The sequence below is a fragment of the Mustelus asterias genome, chromosome 15 (assembly GCF_964213995.1).
Source record: "Mustelus asterias chromosome 15, sMusAst1.hap1.1, whole genome shotgun sequence".
NCBI classification, from domain to species: Eukaryota; Metazoa; Chordata; class Chondrichthyes; order Carcharhiniformes; family Triakidae; genus Mustelus; species Mustelus asterias.
The window spans coordinates 78,598,023-78,610,794 of record NC_135815.1 but is presented as its reverse complement, the minus strand read 5'-3'; the positions used below and the strand labels follow the sequence as shown (position 1 = coordinate 78,610,794).

General features: G+C 43.7%; 1 long non-coding RNA gene across 1 annotated transcript; it reads left to right on the top strand.

Annotated features, from left to right (window-relative positions):
• The first annotated feature begins 4,237 nt into the window (after positions 1–4,237).
• Positions 4,238–12,583, top strand: LOC144504842 (uncharacterized). The gene is made up of 3 exons (XR_013499706.1): positions 4,238–4,347; positions 5,684–5,770; positions 12,497–12,583. It is a non-coding gene; the product is annotated as an uncharacterized LOC144504842 (long non-coding RNA).
• Positions 12,584–12,772: the final 189 nt, after the last annotated feature.

Genomic DNA, 12,772 nt, shown 5'->3' with positions numbered 1-12,772 from the left:
AAGAAAACATTATACAGGGAAATAAAAGAAAGAATCCGACAAATAATGATAAAGCATCTAATTTTCTTCATACATATGTAGAATCATAGAATCCCTACAGTGCAGGAGGCCATTCGGCCCATCGAGTCTGCACCGACCACAATCCCACCCAGGCCCTACCCCCACATATTTACACGCTAATCCCTCTAACCTCCGCATCCCCCTCAACCTAACCCACACATCTTTGGACTGTGGGAGGAAACCGGAGCACCCGGAGGAAACCCACGCAGACACGAGGAGAATGTGCAAACTCCACACAGACAGTGACCCAAGCCGGGGATCGAACCCAGGTCCCTGGAGCTGTGAAGCAGCAGTGCTAACCACTGTGCTACCGTGCATATATTTTATAAAATTATTTTTTCTTTTAAATTTATGCGAGGTGTCTTTCAGTAATATTGGCCCACACGAGCGAGAGAGAAGGTAACCCTTATTTCTGAATAGGTTGTAAAATTTTGTCACAGTGGTTTTGATCTCTTCCATATTATCGCCTCTTTTTAAAAGTACTGCCCCCAGTTTGATTTGTTACCCAGACAGCCAGGCTGAGGTCAGAAACTCATGGGAAATAACTCAGGAACACCCATATTCTGTAATTCAGCAATGTGCTAATACGGTGCCTTAGAGAAGCACCAAAGTTTATTTTTAAAAGAGACTAATTACTTTGAAATGTTAGTATCTTACTTAATGAGATCTACTTTTATATAATTTAGAATAGGGCACTTTGCTGATTATTTCAGTCCTTTTTGCCAAAGATAATGGGCACTTTAGAATTTTAAAAAAATTATTTGGATCTCATCAAATCAAAGGATAACTGTTATTTTGTTATTGGTACTTTTAAATGCAAATTGTCTCCCATTTAAAAAAATAATGTTTCAAGGCAATTATAACTCTTCTTCAGAACACAGAATCAATTGAAGAGTCATATTTGACTCAAAATGTTAACCCTGTTTCTCTCTCCACAGATACTATCAGAACTGCTGAGTATTTCCAGAACTTTCTGTTTTTATTTTAGATTTCTAGGCTGAAATTCTCCCATCTCCCTGCCGCAGGAATCATAGCGAGTGAGACAGAAAATTTGGCGGACCATTTGAAGGTCCGTTGAGCTTGGGTGGGAATTTCCGGTCTTGGGGTGTGCGTGGCCAGAGAATTCCATCCCCATTGTCCACAGTATGTGGGTTTATTAAAAGTAATGTTTTTCTCTTGTCCCTCCTTATACTCATCTTTGATCAACGATACCTCCAAAATACCTGCATTTGGCCCTCTGCTATTGCTGTGTAACTGGTCATTAGGAGATGTAATTCACTGGCTGCAAAGCACTTTGAGACACCCTGAGGTTGTAAAAGGCACTGTATAAATGCAAGTTCTTCTCCTTCTTTTTCATCTGACAGCAAAATTGAATCACTGATCTTCTCTCCATTCATGGAGAGAAGCAGTCAAATGCTCCACCTTAAGCACTGTGACCAGATCATAGCTCTCGCATCAACAGTGTGATTAGGGATTGAAGACAAATTGGGTGCACTGCTGGTTTTGCCCAAGCTGGCAAGACAAAAAAATCAGCAACAGTTTCAGCCACAGATACTGTCAGCACTGACTCTAAGTAACAGTCGAATCCAGGACTTGTTAAATTTATATATTAAAGACTCACTTTCACTCTGAAGTAGGCAAGTGCACCTTTGGCAATGCTGTTGCATTAGTGTTATGCTAATATGTTAAATAAAATCATTTATTTATGCCAATATATATGACATCAAGCAAAGTGATGAAATATCACCTGATTTAGTCCTCTTGCACAGTCGATTAGCACATGTAAGCTGAAGCAGTAACAAATTGCCATTAAAGCTCTGTGTTCAACCTCTCTGCTCTTTAATTACATTTGCATTAATCTAGAAATAGATAATGCAACATGCTGGCACCAGTAGTGAGTCAACAGCATGGGTCAGCAGCTGAAAACAACAATTCAAGTCAAATGCTCCACCTTAAGCACTGTGACCAGATCATAGCTCTCGCATCAACAGTGTGATTAGGGATTGAAGACAAATTGGGTGCACTGCTGGTTTTGCCCAAGCTGGCAAGACAAAAAAATCAGCAACAGTTTCAGCCACAGATATCAGTGCAGTATTATCTTTTGACATGAATTCCTTTCTGCTAATGCCACACTTGTGCACCATTAGCCAACCCTGTCCAGAGCCCCTTCCACCTGCAAGCTTGAAGCCCATGCTACAGCAACACAGATAAAAGCAAATTACTGCGGATGCTGGAATCTGAAACAAAAACAAAAAATGCTGGAAAATCTCAGCAGGTCTGGCAGCATCTGTGGGGAGAGAATAGGGGCAATGTTTTGAATCTGGATGACCCTTCATCAGAGCTTTTGTCCCATGGGATTCTATGATTAAAATGATTCCACCAACTCCCCCCCATAGTATAAATCTCTGCTGATTCTCTTGGCTGTCAGCTCTGACGAAGGATCATCCAGACTTGAAATGTTGGCTCTATTCTCACCCCACAGATGCTGTCAGACCTGCTGAGACTTTCCAACATTTTCTCTTTTTGCTGCAGCAACACAGCTCAGAGTGTGGCTCCTGCTCAGACACTGCAGCTCACTGCAATTTATAAAGCTGCTTCGAGGGAAACGTGAATAAGAGGCTTAGGCTATGGAAGTCAAATTTCCAGAGGTGGATTGGATAGCATCTGATGTTCCAGACAAATTCAAACTCTTTAGGCAGAGGTTTGAGTTATGCTTCCTGGATCACAGTGTTGTGGATGCAGAGAAACTGGTTATAAAAATTAGGACCATTATAGGTAAAAAAGGTCTGTGCAGAATCAACACCTCTGGTGTAGCTGGTGCTGACCAGAGGATCCATCAAAGCCCAGGGGAAACTTTAGAAAATCATCTTATAATTAAAATCAATTTCCAAACTTTGGATGGTTCCCACTCTGTTACCTCAATAGTTAACCAGAAAAAAGTTAGAAGAATTGAAACCACTTCCAACTTCTGAATAACTATTGTGACTGACCCACACTGACCACCAGAGAACTCGCCTCGCACCCCCAAATGACCAGGGGACTCAGTCTCCCCCCCCTGGCTGTTCCCCCTGCACTCCACAGGATTGCCACCTTTATGGGAGTCCACTGCACTCCCACAGGACTACTGTACACCCCTTCCATGAGACTCTGCCACCAGCCCCTATGGGACTTCTCCCAATCCTTGACTACACCCCCACAGGCTTGTCCATTTCCAGCCCAACCCCACAAGGCCCGGCCCATCCAGACTCGACCCTGAGGTCTGACTCAATCCCCCCCCATCCCTGTCAAGTCCCAACCCGAACATCCTCCATCAAGGCATGGTCAACTCAAGCCCCCCCAAACAAGATGCAGCCCAACATCCACACCAGACCCAGACTCAGCCTGATCCATCTTCCCCATTAAGGCTTGGCCCAACTCCCCTTCCAAGATCCGGCCTAAATTGATCTGACCTAACTCGACCTCACCCCACCCCCTGCAGAGCCTGGCCTGGCCCAACCCGACCCAATCCCTGCCAAATCCTACCCATTTACCTAGTGCATGTACCTTCTCCTTAGCTTGTCAAAGACCTTTAAACTTGACTAGACCTTTAAATTTACCTGGTTTACACCAGCTGGTGGTATAAAAATGGGGCATGGCCAATTACCTTCAACTGAGCTGACCTTGACACTAGGCCCAGGGAATGCGCTGCACTACCCTGATCTCACCCGCCCTGAGTCAGAAGGTTGGGCAAGATAGGATCATCTGGATTTCAAGCTAAGAACTTTTGAGCTGAGCGACAACCTGACTCAATTGGCACTCCATTGGAAGTAATGGCCAAGTCTTTTCACTGGATTGGAGATTGTTTGAATGTCACAAGCTGATCAGTTCGGAAGTGGAACTGGAGAGAGATCAATCAGAGGGTAGGGTCAGATACAAGTTTCTCCCACTGTTCATTGCTGATGTTTCACCCTTGTACTATTCAAAACCTGGTTTGCCACCAGCCAGATATGGTAGGTAACAAGGCAGTAGGATGGTTCTTGATGGTGAAATGTGAGGATATCTTGAGATGAAGAGAAAAGGTACATTTTAACAAATACCGCAAACCTATCGATTCTCTGACAGCAAGGTCTGTTTAACAATTAACCAATTTTATTTCTTAAGTGGGAAACTGCAAATGCATTTTAATTTTTTTTCTTATAGGACCAGTTTTTGGACAATTACATCATTTACCTAAAGGAGCTTCCTGAATGCATTTCAATGCTTAACATCTACAGCATGGATTCTCTCAAACTTACAAGGCAACCTGAGGTCAAAGACTTTTTACAACATTTCTGAAGATCTGATCATATCTAATAAATAGTACATCTAATTTTAACAATAATTACTAACACATAACAGAGCTGGATATTTTATGAAAATATTGACTCAGATTTTCCAGTCTCCAGGTAGTCAGAGTTCAGACATGCCTCGTTAGATACACTACTTCACAATAACTTCACAGTAACTTAATTGCAGTGTTAATGTAAGCATTACTTGTGACTAATAAATAAACTTTAACTTATTAATTTTATAGGAACCCTTGGAAGTCCCAATGCATTGACTCCCTGGGAATCCCTGGATAGTTTGAACTTTGGATAAGCAATTCTCCTGTTCCCTGGGATCCTCCCAAATGTCGCCAAATCTGAAACCAAAAGAGAAAATGCTGGAAAATCTCGTCAGGTCTGGCAGCATCTGTAACGAGAGAAAAGAGCTGACTTTGAGTCCAGATGATCCTCTGTCGGACTCGAAACGTCAGTTCTTTTCTCTCCTTACAGATGCTGCCAGCCCTGCTGAAATTTTTCAGCATTTTCTCTTTTGGTTTCAGATTTCAGCATCCACAGTAATTTGCTTTTAGCTTTTGTCGTTAAATCTGAGTTAGAGTTGGAGACTTTGGACAGTTCCAACTTACTTACCTGGATAGTTACCAGGGAAATGTTAGACAGGTTAAAATCTAGTCGAGATCTGACCCCTGTGACTACCCCCCACATTTCGAATCCTGACTTCTCTAGCCCTCCATATACCCCAACAAACCTCCAAACTTGACTAATCCCACACCCCACTACCCCTGACCCCCATTTCCCTGAGGCCACCCCCGCCCCAAACCTAAATTCTCTCTTAAGACTCGCTGGGGGATTGAGGGAAATGAACAGGATTTCCCGCTCTTGACCAATGACCACTGATTCCTTCTGTGTAGACAGACATCAGGTGAGGGCAAACATTAACCATGGCTGCGATGCTTCTTTGGTTGAATGGCCTGCTGACATGTTATTGTATGCACTCACATGAGGAGTGGCTAGTGGGGAGAGGGACTGGAGGTATGTCAATTCCTTTGAAACCATTCTCCAGCAAACCAAAAAGCCTTAGAGAATGGAAATAAGAGGAAAGAAGGAGGATCTAGCTTTTGTAAAAACAAAATCATAACTGTTCATCTTATGGAGTTTTGGGTTTTAAAACGTAACATTTTAAAATACTATCCTGAGAAAGAAAGTATGTTTCACTGTGATATTCAATTCTCTTTTCTTTTTACTTTTCTTTTACTTTCTACTGAGCCTTAGAGAGGTTGTACATTTTGATTCAGTTTGACAATTAATGTTTCTTCCCACAGGACCACGATTCTGAGGCCATGCCAGATCTGCTGACACTGATCTTTCAACCTACTCATCATATTCCAGGATACATTCAACTTTTGCAGGTAAGATCACTTACCATTCACATAACTAGGGTTGCCAACCCCTCCAGGATTGCCTTGGGGTCTCTGAACAAGCTGGGAGAAAATCACTGGGCAAGAACGAAAGCTTCTCTTTCAAAATTCTCTTTGAACATTAATTATTTATTAGTTCATTAGTTATAAAAATAATGAAGGTGGTAAAATGGCTGTTTGACTGGCAGTTGAGATATCATCCAGTGGGGTAATGAAGAGCTTTATTTCTTTCGAATTGTTGTGGGAAGGGGTGCATTGAAGGTTGGATATATCAGATGACAAATGGCAGAAGGCTCACAGTGGGCAGTTGGTAGCAGGAGATGAGATAATGAAGACTCTTGGTATACAAGTAGAGTTGGCAACACACAACTGCTGCTGACATTTCAAATTATCATTTTTATCAGCTCATTATTTGGGAGTCAGAGTCACTCAGCGGGTTGTAAACAGATGGATAAAGTTGACACTGATGCCATTTTTAAATGTGCAAGTATTTTTAGATCCTCAGAAGGGCTTCTCTTTGCATCATTTTTTTAGTTCAACAAAAAATATCGGGTAAGAAATTGGGATTGTTTGTGCCCATTTTTTCGGCAATAAAGTGCACATAGCACTCCAAAATGCTATCTGCAATGCACAGTCACACTTGAGGAGAATCGCACTGGATGCCATATTGGTACATGAGCAGTGAATGGCTTTGGAAGTATGCAAAGAAAGCAGGCCATGAGGTCAATCAATGTTCAATGCTGGTTTGGTGACAACAGTACCATCCTGAAAGTCAATCCTCCTGCTAATGGCCTCTCTTAACCTGACACTACTGAACACATGGTCATCTATTCCTTTTAAAGGAAACATCAACTACTTAATGGTTAGTTGCTGTTTAATTTCTTTTTGGCTGCACACTGGTTAGTGCTTCTGCCTCACAGTGCCAGGGACCCCGATTTGGTTTCTGGCCTTGGGTGACTGTTTGTGTGGAGTTTGCACATTCTCCCCGTGTTTGCGTGGGTTTCCCCCAGGTGCTCTGGTTTCCTCCCACACTCCAAAGATGTGCGGGTTAGGTTGGTTGGTCATGCTAAATTGCTCCTTATTGTCAGGGGGATTTTCTCATTTTGGCTATGGTAAATGCATGGGGTTACAGGGTTAGGGCAGAGGGGAGGCACCTCCGGGGGGTGCTCTTTCAGAGAGCTGGTACAGTCACAATGGGCTGAATGGCCTCTTTTTGCACTGTAGGGATTCTATGATTCTGCCATGCTTATGTTTAATGTTTAATATATTTTGTTTAAAGTTGTGAAAGTCTTCAGAGAATGCTGTGGCAGGTGCTGAAGGGGACCTTGCTAATTGCAAGGCTTTTGCATCGCCAGTTGTTCCCAGGTATAAGTTGAGGATAATCATATCAGATCAATCATGATCTCATTGAATGGTGGACCAGACTCAATGGGACAAATGGCCTACTTCTGCTGCTATGTCCTGTGGTCTTATATGGGTGCATTAGTAGGCATTGCCCTTTAAATACTATATGGCTTGGAGAATGAGCAGAGATCAAGTAGAGCAGGACAAGCTGCTGGAAGGAGAATTAGGGAAGAAATACTGCCACGTAGTAAGTCATATCTTCCCAGGGTGTCATATCTTCTCCTACCTAAAGCTCAATAAGGAACAATATGTGAGATGGCTGCACCTCAGCAAGGAGCTCCTTAATTAATTCCATCGCCTGCGGCAACCACAACTACAATCTTAGAGCTCAGCAAGGACCTTATTACCAGAATCTTTGAAAGTGACCATGGTGATAGATGGAGTGCCAATCATAAGAACTAGGAGCAAGAATAGGCCATCTGGCCCCTCGAGCCTGCTCCGCCATTCAATAAGATCATGGCTGATCTTTTTGTGGACTCAGCTCCACTTAACCCGTCCGTTCACCACAACCCTTAGTTCCTTTACTGTTCAAAAATTTATCTATCCTTAGCTTAAAAACATTCAATGAGGTAGCCTCAACTGCTTCACTGGGCAGGGAATTCCACAGATTCACAACCCTTTGGGTGAAGAAATTCCTCCTCAACTCAATCCTAAATCTGTTTCCCCTTATTTTGAGGCTATGCTCCCTAGTTCTAGTTTCACCTGCCAGTGGAAACAACCTCCCTGCTTCTATCTTATCTATTCCCTTCATAATCTTATATATTTCTATAAGATCTCCCCTCATTCTTCTGAATTCCAATGAGTATAGTCCCAGTCTCTCCTCATAAGCCAACCCTCTCAACTCTGGAATCAACCAATCAAATGGGCTGTTTTGTCTTGGTTGGTGTTGAGCTTCTTGAGTGTTGCTGGAGCTATCTTCATACAAGCAAATGGAGAGTATCCCACCACACATCAGTTATCTGCCTTGTATATAGTGATCAGGCTTTATAGAAGCAAGAGGTGAGTTACTTGTTGCAGAATTTCCAGTCTCTAACCTGCACAGTGGCATGTTGGCACAGTGGTTAGCATTGCTGCCTCACAGTGCCAGGGACCTGGGTTCGATTCCTGGCTTGGGTCACTGTCTGTGTGGAGTCTGCATGTTCTCCCTATAGCTGCATGTGTTTCCTCCGGGTGCTCCAGTTTCCTCCCACAGTCCGAAAGACGTGCTGGTTAGGTACATTGGCCATGCTAAATTCTCCCTCAGTGTACCCGAACAGGTGTTGGAGTGTGGCGACTACGGCATTTTCACAATAACTTCATTGCAGTGTTAATGTAAGTCTACTTGTGACACTAATAAATAAACTTTAAACTTAAACACTTGGTGGTCATTCATTCAATCACAGTGGCTGATCCATTTAGGTTTTTGTCAATGGTAACCATCTGAATGCTGATGGTGAGAGAATTCAGCAATGAAAATGTTGCTGAATGTCAGGGAGAGATAGTTAGATTCTCGCATTGTCTGGCAATTGTATGATGTAAATGTTGCTTTCTGCTTATCAGCCCAAGCTTGAATGTTGTCCAGGTCTTGCTGCATGCAGGCTTCATTATCTGAGGTGTTGCACTACTGAACAATCATCAGCGATCATCTCATTCTTGACCTTATGTTGAAGGCAGTGTCATTGATGAAATAGCTGAAGATGGTTATACCCAGGCTGTGACCTTGAGGAACTCCTGAAGCAATGATCTGGGGCTGAGATGATTGGCCACAAAAAACTTCCTTTATCATGGGTATAATTCCTATTCACTTCAATTTTGCTGGGACTCCTTGGTGCCACACTTGGTCAAATGCTGCCTTGATGGCAAGGGCAGACTCTCTTACCTCACTTCTGGAATTCAGCTCTTTCATCCATGTCTTGATCAAGGCTATAATGAGGTCATCATAGAATAGAATCCCTACAGTGCAGAAGGAGGCCATTTGGCCCATCGAGTCTGCACCGACCACAATCCCACCCAGGCCCTACCCCCACATGTTTATCCGTTAATCCCTCTAACCTACGCATCTCAGGACTCTAAGGGGCAATTTTTAACCTGGCCAATCAACCTAACCCGCACATCTTTGGACTGTGGGAGGAAACCGGAGCACCCGGAGGAAACCCACGCAGACACGAGGAGAATGTGCAAACTCCACACAGACAGTGACCCGAGCCGGGAATCGAACCCGGGACCCTGGAGCTGTGAAGCAGCAGTGCTAACCACTGTGCACAGGTCTGCAGCTATGTGTCCCTGTGGAACCCGAACTCAGCACTATTGAGCTGCTTATTGTTAAGTGTCACTTAATAGCACTGTCGACTGTGATATGTTTTCATTCATTGTAAATGTACCAATCATACGATGAGGATTGATAAAACAATCATGTGGGTCCTTTATTTGAAGATAAGATGATATAAAGACAAGGTTAATTGGGATTCTGTGTATACATATCTGACTTCTACAAGCTCCTGTTGTAAACTGAATTCAGAGTTCATGGGACTAATCCATCACATTCTATACATGTAGATCATATCACAACATGGTTAAACCTTTCATTACTTTGCTGATGATTAAGAGTAAATTGAAAGGGCAGTAATTGGCCAGATTGGATATGTTCTGCTTTTGTGGGTAGGACATACCTGGGCAATTTGCCACATAGTCGCTGATTGGAACAGCCTATCTAGGGACCTGACTAATTCAGTACAGCTGCTGGGATATTGTATGCAGTGCCTTCAGCTGTTCCTTGTTAGCACATGGGGTAATTTGAATTGGCTGAAGACCTGCATTTGTATTGCCAGGGTCCTCAGGAGGAGGTCAAGATGGTTCATCCACTTGGCACTTCTAGCTGAAGATTGTTGCAAATGCCTCAGCCTTTCCTTTGCACTGGCAAGTTAGGCTCTACCATCATTCAGGATGAGACTATCCATGGAGCTTCTTCCTCTAGCTTGTTTACTTGTCGCCTACCATTCAAAACTGGATGTGACAGAACTGTGAAGCTTAGATCTGATATGTTAGTTGTAGGATTGCTTAGCCCTAACTGTAGCATGCTACTTTTGCTGTCTGGAGTACATTTATCTGTCCTGTGTTGTTACTTCATCAAGTTGAAGGCACGGGGTGGCATGGTGACACAGTGGTTAGTACTACTGGTTCACAGAGCCAGGGACCCGGTTTCGATTCCCGCCTTGGGTCACTGTGTGGAATCTGCCCGCGTGGGTTACCTTCGGGTGCTCCGGTTTCTTCCCACAGTCCGAAAGACGTGCTGGTTAGGTTCATTAGCCATGCTAAATTCTTCCTCAGTGTACCCGAACAGGCTCTGGAGTGTGGCAACTAGGAGATTTTCGCAGTAACTTCATTGCAGTGTAAGTGAATTTGTGACATTAATAAGTAAACTTGAAAATAGTAAAAACATCAGTATTGTACCTCCCAAACCTCTCTGCTAAGAAGTTTGCTTCAGCTTTCACACATGGTTTCTCTGAATTTGATGTGGCTATCAATAAATAAGCTTAAGCTTATTTTTTTATTAGTGTCACAAGTAGGCTTACATTAACACTGCAATGAAGTTACTGTGAAAATCCTCTAGTTGCCACACTCCAGCGCCTGTTCGGGTACATTGAGGGAGAATTTAGCATGGCCAATGCACCTAACCAGCATGCCTTTTGGACTGTGGGAGGTAACCCACGCAGACACGGGGAGCACGTGCAGACAGTGACCCAAGCTGGGAATTGAACCCGGGTCCCTGGCATTGTGAGGCAGCAGTGCTAACCACTGTGCCATCATGCCACCTTTCCTTTATATTGGCAATGTTTAGTTTCAAAGCCAGAACAGCTTCTGCCCAAGTGGACTACCTGGTGTCGCAAATTCATTTGACCGCCAAATGTTTTCCATATGCCTGCTCCAAGCATGATTGCAGCATATTCCATCGATGCGTGGAAACTACAAGAAAGGCACACAAGTTTTGAACAAAATCAATAAAATGTACGGCTGCCTCTCACAATTCAGCTGCTGCATTGCAGATTAAATTCAAGGAATGACTGGAAAAGTTTAAGGTTTATTTATCAGTATCACAAATTGGCTTACATTAACAGTGCAATGAAGTTACTGTGAAAATCCCCTAGTCGCCACACTCCGGCGCCTGTTCGGGTACACTGAGGGAGAATTTAGCATAGCCAATGCACCTAACCAGCACGCCTTTCAGACTGGGAGGAAACCGGAGCACCTGGAGGAAACCCACGCAGACACGGGAGAATGTGCAAACTCCGCACAAACAGTGACCCAAGCCAGGAATCAACATGGGATGAATAATGTACAGGGGCTTGCATTGTTCAGTCTTGCTTATGGACTTGAATATTTTCCTGCCATATTTGAAGTGTTATCGAAGTTCTGCCCATGACAATTTTTGATGTCTATATCTAAATTTGCAATGATTTCCAAAACAGTTATCTCTAGGCACTCAGTAGTGTGGGATTGTTGGAGGGCTGGGGTGGCCAAGACAGCAGGAAGGGGAAACCTGGGTGATTGCGGGGGGTGGGTGTGGAGGCTTCAAATGGGTCCCAGGGAGCCTGTTAAGGAGGCACCTTGCATTGCCACACAGTCAAAGTTGCTGGGCTGGATGCTTGGCAAGGGCCTTCCCTGCCTCTGGTTAAATTCAAGTGATGGTGGGGTGTGAGCCTTAGATGGCCATTGATTAGGCTTCCTGAAGCCTTCCCTACTACTGGGAAAATTGTGGTGCGGGCAGGAGCAGACAGCAGACTCGGTGCTTAAGGCATGGCTGCCAATTTTACCGGCCCCCACCCACTTGCCAACCAATTCCATTCCATTATCTACCATGCAGTAGTGGCATCATAAACATCAGGAAGATTTCTTCAAGTTGCTATTTTGTAACTAAATTGTTACAAATGTTTGAAAAGAACATTGAAAGTTCAGTTCGGGGAGAATCTTCCTTTGTTTATAATGCTACTAATGTTCAGTGATCAGAGACAATGGCTGGAATTTTACCGACACGCCCGCCCCGATTTTGGGGGAGGGCGAGGCTCAGAGAACGGCATTCTCTGTTGGCCTCAGGCGGGATCGTACGAACCTCGGGCGGATGTGCCGGTAAAACTCCACCCAATGGGTGGCATTTTCTGGCTGTGTTCGCCTCAAGACCGGAAAACCCTGCCCAAGGTCAGTGGACCAATGCGTGGTTCTCCCCCGCCTGCTATGATTCAGGACGGGAAAATTCTGCCCAATGTTCTTCTGTGTTTAGAAATAATTATACAAATTATGAAGTCTCACATTGTTGCACTTATCTTGTTTGCATTATAGAATATACTAAAACACACGGAACCAAATCATCCTGATTATTACCTGCTGCCGTTATGCACACATCATTTCCAAACCTTTCTTTCTCGATTCAGCCATCTACTCCAGTATAATGAAGAATTGCTAAAACAGAACCAAAAAGGCTTAACGAGGTGAGTAACTCTGGCACGAGAACCTTTGGAGTTCTGGCAGAACATAAATTTAATATCTCAATCTTGACTGAAATCCAAACTGACCTGAACTCTCGTATAAATATAGAAATAGCTTGATAACAAGAGA